The sequence below is a fragment of the Centruroides sculpturatus genome, unplaced genomic scaffold (genome assembly GCF_000671375.1).
Source record: "Centruroides sculpturatus isolate CEXI.00-Female unplaced genomic scaffold, Cexi_2.0 scaffold24, whole genome shotgun sequence".
NCBI classification, from domain to species: domain Eukaryota; kingdom Metazoa; phylum Arthropoda; class Arachnida; order Scorpiones; family Buthidae; genus Centruroides; species Centruroides sculpturatus.
Window position 1 is genome coordinate 75,298 of NW_019384375.1, and position 8,203 is coordinate 83,500.

The 8,203-nt window shown below is 29.4% G+C and overlaps 1 protein-coding gene and 1 long non-coding RNA gene across 2 annotated transcripts in view; one reads left to right on the forward strand and one right to left on the reverse strand.

Moving 5' to 3' along the window:
• LOC111616792 overlaps positions 1-8,203 on the forward strand; it is a 72,359-nt gene that overhangs the window by 44,507 nt on the left and 19,649 nt on the right. The gene's annotated exons all lie outside the window — the stretch shown is intronic.
• Positions 7,849-8,196, reverse strand: LOC111616624. Its single transcript, XR_002755287.1, has 2 exons — positions 8,076-8,196; positions 7,849-7,997 (listed from the first exon to the last, which is right to left on the reverse strand). It is a non-coding gene; the product is annotated as an uncharacterized LOC111616624 (long non-coding RNA).

Here is an 8,203-nt window from a genome sequence, read left to right on the forward strand (position 1 = left end):
CAATGTCGAATGGTGACACTCGGTAAGTAATCCTACAATTTTTTGTTTATAGCGTAGTTTATACGGATTATTCCCAAAAAATATATACGTATTTTGGAAATGTTGAGTCGGATTAGTCTAGAATCGATTAATTTTATGGAAGAAAATCTTTCAAACAGCCGTAGTCCGTAAACTTGACACGTGTCGGGTTGTGATTGGAAGGATTCGTAAGAAAGCGGATTCCTAGAGAATGGAACGTATCTCTATCTTATAGGGGGGTCGACTGTATAACAAAGTTCTAATTTATACCAATTATATTGTTTTTCAAATACAAAAAAAGGAAATTATTTCTGCTCTTGTCAAACATTTTTACTGATTTTTATAGTTTCAATGGTGCTGAATCCGAATCTGGTAACAGAATTCGCTTAATACCCACAACTTTTGAGAGAAATAAGGTCTTTGAAGGAAAATATTTTCTGTTCAAAATATCATATTTATTGGCTACACACATTGCTAATTGGCTAATTTAATATAAATAAATTTACGTCAATTATTTTTCTTTCATAATTCTATACATTTAAAAAAAACTGAAACATTTAATGACATGTTTTTTTTTCTTTTGTATTCTTCTTCTGAAGTCTCTTGCTGTAGAGTCCAGTAGTAATTCGCTAACTTCTCGCTACATCTTTCGTTATACCGCCTTTCCATTTGAGAAAGAGTCTGATGGAACCTTTCTCCATGTTTATCAGAAATAATTCCTAAGTTGGCAGGAAAAAATCTAAATGGGAATGTAAGAAATGCATCTTGAGTGACATGTTACAACCTAGTGTTTGGTAGAACGTTACCAACTTCTCTCCACGATTTCCTCATAGTTATTAGCTCGTACAGTCCACAAAAAATTCTTGTTCATGTTTCCTCTACGTTGAGTTTTTCCCTGAAACTAGGATATTTTAAAAGCTGTCTTACTTGAGGACCAACAAAAATTCCCTCTTTCGCTTTCGCATCGATCAGATGAGAAAACTTTTGTTTCAGTTAAACAAAGCTTTCTCTGTCCATAACTTTCACAAAGTTTTTCATCAAAGGGGACTTGATATGAAGAGGAGATAAGAGAATTTTAGTTTTCTTTACCAGGCGGGAAAAGCAATATTCTTCTGATCTTGTACATTTACTACGCGATTGGTCCAATTTTTTTACTGGTTCATGTTCGACTGTCTAATTCAAATAAAAACAGCAGAATTTAGTGTATCCTCCTTGAAGACCAGTTAGCAATGCAATAATATTGAGGTCAAAAACATTCCACTTGTGCTCAGCGTATTTTATCTTGTCTAGCATTACCTTCATATCGTCGCAAGTTTCTTTCTTATGAATAGCATGAGCGACCGGTACGGACGGATGTTTGTTAACAATGTGCAGCAAAACTCCTTTAAGGATGAACTTTGATGAGTCAATAAAGAATCTTTACTCCACAGAATCCTGTGGTAGTTGAAGCTCCTCTAACAAATGCGGTATATCATTGTGAAAACGATATTGTTCTCCATTGAAATATTTTCACATTTCCTGATTCCTTTTTTCTGACGATTCATGATATTAAGCAAATATATTTTTTCACGAGAGGATTCTAATGCAGAACAGTGCTATTTATGAAGGCTAGTTTTATTAAATCTGGCAACAAGAGGTAGAAATACATAATCCAGTTTTCCATTGTAAATTTATAAAATACAAAAATCTTAATTTTAAAGCTAGAAATGCTTTTTATAAAAAAAAAGTTGCAAATGCTAATAACGAGTAAAATTTTCATTTGAATATGACCTCATTCGAGACATGACATACGATCCCCTCTATTTCTCCACCTTCTAGATCTTTAACCACCGAAATTTATTAGCATCAATGCCTCCAATATACAAACCACACTACAAAATTTCAGACATATTTGACAAAAAACACAGAACTTAATAACATCTGTATATAACATTTTATTCACTGATTTAATTCACCGATTTACTGATTTAATTCACTGATTTCATTACAGTTGCCCGTTCTCTGACTTTTTTCAATCGCATAAAATATTTTGATTGAATAATATCTTATAAATATTTTAATGGAAATTTGCCACTAGATGAAGTGTGCTTTTGATTTTCTATTTATATAAAGAGCGAATACCTTAGGCTCTATCATCAGCATCATTGGTGCAACACACAACGACCCTTCTTTTTTTCGTCCGGTTTCTTTCATGAAATGCTCAATAATTCGCGTCACTTGAATTTCTTAAACTTGAAACGTTTATGTGAGGAAAATAATTATAAGAGAAACCAGGATAAGATGGTGAATAAAAGTTTTGGAAGCTGTGAGTGTGAAAAGAAATTTTATTTTTAAAAATCGACTAAATTGATGTTTTCTTATCACTTCAAACAGAACAACAAGTAAAAGAACAGTGTTCATCTGTTTTTACAGCAATTGCACGAAAACAGCACACAAGCAAGCATGGCTTTCTACTAACACAATATATCTATACGTGATGCTAACTTTCAATTTATACAGTAATTTATACGTGTTTACTATATAACCTTACAGTTTAAACCAGTTTTTGCTGTTGTTCTTGATTTCTATTATAGTTTTATTTTGTGAGTTATAAGCTTTTTATATGACGTTTTATTATAAACTACAAAAATTAGTTGTAAATCAAATGTAAAATCGACAGTATTCTTGTTATAGTGATTTCAGAACTTAACAATACATGTGATGTAATACCCCTAATAAGCAATCCTCCTTGCAAAATTTTAGAAATTTTCGACAAAAAGCATAGCAGTTATTAAACTTCAAACAGGGTGAACAAAATCATGTCCCCCCACACACTCTATACATATAGGAATTACCCTTGAATTTTGTTTGCATTTCTCGACATTTCAAGGTCCCCTGAGTCCTAAAATGTACAAATCTTGTGGTAATTTTTTTACCGATCGCCATGTTTTCCTTCTGTTCTATATAACAGAAGGACATAGAATTTGATGTATTCTGATAACTTCGTTAATATTTTTACATACATTAAAGCAAGTGATATTATAAAGAAATAAATTATGTATTTATAGAAAACACAGAAATAGAAATATAAGAAAATAAATATGGAGGAAATAAAAAATAGTTTGGTGAAATTGTAAAACGCCTTTGGACATTGTTAATTACAGAAGACGAATAGTTCGTTGGTAAAACCCAAAACACCGAAGAATTCATTTCGCCTGTCACGAAAATTGTAATCTTGGGGATTGGTAGCTGGAGGCTGACTCTAACTACACGTGTATATCTATAGTTTCTACGTATGAATAATTCAAATTTGGCATGGAATAAAATTGCAAATTTCGGATTTAAAACGATGGACATTAACAGGAAGAACAATTACGTGGACATTTAAATATTTAGTAATTAACATTGAAACGATATTGATTCTCATATAATATTAAAGACTAATCAAATTTCATGAAATTAAGGAAACTGTAAATGAAATATAATCGACTTTTAAAAAAAATCTAGAACGTGTAGTTTTGTACCTATCACAGACTTTATTATACAGAGATTAAACTTACCATGTAAATGGAAATTACTACGTCATCTGTCAATTGTTACGCCGCAAAACTAAGTCATATATGTAACATTATATTAGATTTCGAGCAAATTAATTTACATTCAAATTTTATAATGCAATTGAAGATTTGCAAACCAAAATTCATTCGTTCAGCTCCGATCATTAGCGAGATAAGTGTTGCATTTTATTCCTCAAGTTGACCCTCTACATGGGTCAAATTGAGGAAGAAAGACTTTCTGAAATTTCGGATAATCGAGTTTCTACTAAATTATGATAGAAAAATCATTCGAATAACCCTTAAACGGATACACGTGATCAGATGTTCGAAGCCGCTAAAACAAACACGTTTCGCTTGGAGGATCCTCGAGTTTCAATCTTATTATCTGGATTTTCTTTCTTCGTATATAATTTGACTCGAACTTATTGAGCATCATTTGTCGCATGCTGAATGTGGCGAATGGCGACAGAAATAGACTTTTAAAATATTTTATTATAATTATTAAACATATACAGTATATTAATATCATAGCCATCGAGTGCTAGTATGGAACTCGAGGATAGAGCGAGTTCCTTTTGACATTTTTTCTTTGAACAAATGAAATACGTTGAATATTTCTTTATTAATAAAAATAGTCTTAAAGATTTTATGTTTTTTTTAATTAAAAATAAAATTAATTTATAGAAGTAGGAACCGCTACATACTCCATCTTTTAGGACTCCTAGAGTTTTTCCGGATCTGGGGAAGCACTTTAGGAATATCCACTTAAAAGTGTCTTTCTGTCACCTTGCTTTAAAAATCATTGGTTTAAATAGTTTAAAAGTTATGAACAACAATTACTAATCTTAGATGTAATATTAATGTAAAAATATATATTAAACTTCAATAATTAGTAAAATTTTCATAAGTCTCATTACAGACAAGACATGATTCATGACTCCTCTATCTTCTCATCCCTTCGACCTTTAACCATCAAGATTTAATATTATCAAATGTCTCTCGTAAACAAGCCACCTTGTCAATTTTGTTTCTTAATCTTCACCATATCCTGAGATCATAACATCGAGATTTGCAAGAACCCCAGAGGGTCAAATTTTACGCGATTACGATACTTTCCCATGTTATATTAAAACAGCCAGGAAAGTAAAAAATGAATACTATTATTATTTATAATCCAGAAATGATTACATAAATTTGACTAAAATATTCAATAAAGTCGAAGTACGAGGTAATAAAGATAACAATGTCATTCTATACAATAAAAATGTAACGTTGTTTGGATTTTGTAATTGGAATTTAATATATTTGAGAATCAATTTGGAAATATCTTGATTTAATAAAGGTATATTTCTTTTTCACACTTCAGTTATATAATTTAAATGTTACGTAAATGCTATTATACTGAACTTAATTCGCTCGCACTCAAAATCTTTTATTTTATACAAAAATAAACATAATCAGTTATATAAAGGAAATTATTAATTTCATATTATATAGAAACAGAGATGAAAAGAGTCTTGATTATATAATAGATAAATGTTTACGTGACAAAGAACAATGTAAAGTTTTCAGCAAACAATGTTCTTTGATTTAAGGCCTAACAACGACTAAGTCTAATACTTCATAAGATAGTGAAAAGCCATAAAAACACAGGAAACTGGCCTATAAAATAAAAGTAAATCGTTTGATATGGCATCTTTGATACTGAAAAGATAATTGTTTACATTGTTCCTAATTGCTAATATAAGTTTCGATGAAAAATATTAGCAAAATTGTTCGTAATTTTATATTTATCACTCGCTTCCTATACAATACTAAATCTTTTATGTAGCGACTAGAATTTTAGAATGATAAGCAAAATTTTTCTTCATTGGTTTTTCTGGTGTTTATTTAAGTTATAAAATTCTTTAAACTATATTAAATAAAAGATATATGTAATTACAATTTAAAATAATTTATTTACTATACTTCATAATACTTAACATGAAATAAATTAAAACTTGTAGTTAACTAAAGTCAATTTCGTACAAAATTTCGCAGAAATTCCCGAGACGATTTTTGGGAAAAATTGCTCACTGGAAATTGATTGTCAGACCCTTCTCTCTGGGAATAATGTGAGATAAATGTACGGCTTTCCAATGAATTACTCCCATGCATATCGTATTCAATATAATCGATAGCGTAACCTTTCGTTTATTTACCATCGAAAAATTTAGTAATAGTTTTATTAACTATATTTTAACGGTTATATTATTTTATAAGAAATAGTTATTTTAAAGTATTCTTCAGCTTACGTGGCAATTTTTATGTAATTTTACTTTATTTAATGCAGCGACTTTTACTTTTCTGGCTCTGTTATATATAACAGAGGGAAAGTATGGCAATTTGTCAAAAAATTATCCTCAAGTTTTTTACATTTTTGGGCTCGGGGGAGCTTGAAACGTCGATAAATGCAAAAATTTCGGGTACTTTTCCCTTTGTGTTTATGGATGTTAATGTGTTTGTGTGGTGGACGATTTTGTTCACCTCTTTGAAGCTTAATTTTATTAATGCTTCAAAGAGGTGTATTATGTTTATGTATTAAGGGATTGATGCTATTAAATTTTAGTGATTAAAATTCGACGGGGTGTGGAGATAAAGGGGAATCGTATGTCATAGCTCGAATAGGATCGGACTTAATGACAATTTTACTCGTTATTAGCATTTACTAATTTTTTTTAAAATTTATAAAACCCATTTTTACCGTCAAAATTAAGCTACGTAATTTAAATGCTGCCAGGAAAGTTAAGCAACTTGTTGCCGGATTTTTTTTACAATGTTATACTTTTGTAAGCCGTAATGTAGCGCGTTGATAACTAAAAATACTCTTTCTTATTATAATGAGTAAGGAGTGATTTTGATTATTTTAGATGTGGTGAAATGAATTACAGTATTAGAATTTATGAAAATAGTAGATTAGCACAAAGAAATTAAGGAATAATGCTCTTACCTTAATGTTTTGTTTTACTTTTATGATCAATAAGAGGACCCTTTTTTCCTTGTCCATCGTATAAAAATGTTCTTGAATTCTTCTATTTTAAAGTATTTTAATATAGTGAATGTTTTAACGTATTTATGTTTTAATTAGTTCCCCTATAGAAATTGAGTATAAACCATTCCACCTCTGGATTGAGATGAAATGAGATAATTTAATAATATATTTTGCAATGTTAATATCATCACTCCCAATAAACTTAAGGTGTTTTCGAATTACGGTATTTAAATTATTAGTTGTGATACTTATGAAAGAAAGAAAGTAATAAACATGCAATTCTAAAAGTTTATCTTATGTTATGTCTTAGTTTAGATTATATTAATTAATTTTCAGATAGAAATGATTTTTCTACATTAATAATTAATTTTTAAGAAATATTTTAATAAAAATTATTTTTCAAGTTTTTTTCTTATTTTATTACTTTTTAATTTTTATTTCAACGTAAAATCAAATTCTATTTCAATAAAAAATCATTTGAGAATAAAAAAAATTAAAGATTGGTAATTATTAAGATTTCATCTTTGAATAAATGACGTCTTTCTTTAATATATGATTCTTTCTTAATTTAGATGACTCTTTCTTATCTTTTGTCAAAAATTTACAATTGCATTGTAGAATATACAGTTGCACTATAGAAAATTTTAGAACATTTACTTTCAGGTAAATTAAACTTGAATTAATTTAATTTATATAAATAACATTTTATTAAAAATTTCTATTTTTAACTTTTCAGGTGAATTTTACAAAATTTTTACATTTTTGGACTACGAGAAATATAAAATAATTCGGGGTTCTTTTCTGTATGCGTAGCACAATTTTTTCGCTTTGTTTATAGCTTAATAACTCCCGTACTTTTTGTCGAAAATTTCTAAAATTTTGCAGGAAGAATTGTGTATTATGGAGATTGATGCTATTAAAGTTTGGTAGTTAAAGGTCGACTGGGTGGGAAGATAAAGGGGATCGTGCGTCATATCTACAGTAGAGTCGGAATCAATGACGAATTTACTCGTTATTAGCATTTATATTTTTTCATAAAACCCATTCCTACCGTCAAAATTAAGTATTTTTTGCCATTTTATTATAATTAAAAATATGATATCTTATTTAAAATATTTTTATGGCGGCACCAAATGTTTCCACGAAATTGGTTGGTGGATATTTACATTCTTGGCATGCTATTTCAAAGGACCTCTCCATCATTCGATGCATATATCCCTATATATATATATATATATTGTATGTGAAGTAGAGATATATATATAAAAATATTCTAAAAAGAATCGATGGAGTCAGATAATCTATTTTTTTATTATTATTACCGTACTGTACTAATCTTTAGTACACGGAAAACTACTAGTTTTCCATTCGTTTCTGACCTTTGGAGGCTTAATAAGTCCCGAGTCCGTAGACTGGTATAAAAAATTAAAAAAGGTAAACAGGTTAACAAAGAAAATATAATTTTATTTTTATATAAATATATACTTCACCCCAAATGCATTTCGCCTGTCAAGGCCTCTTCAGTAGGGTTTCTGATGACTAGAGTGTACAATAGGAACAGCAGAAGGTATCTCAGACGACACATTTTTTTCCGTCGTAGACACAGAAGAAGACACAT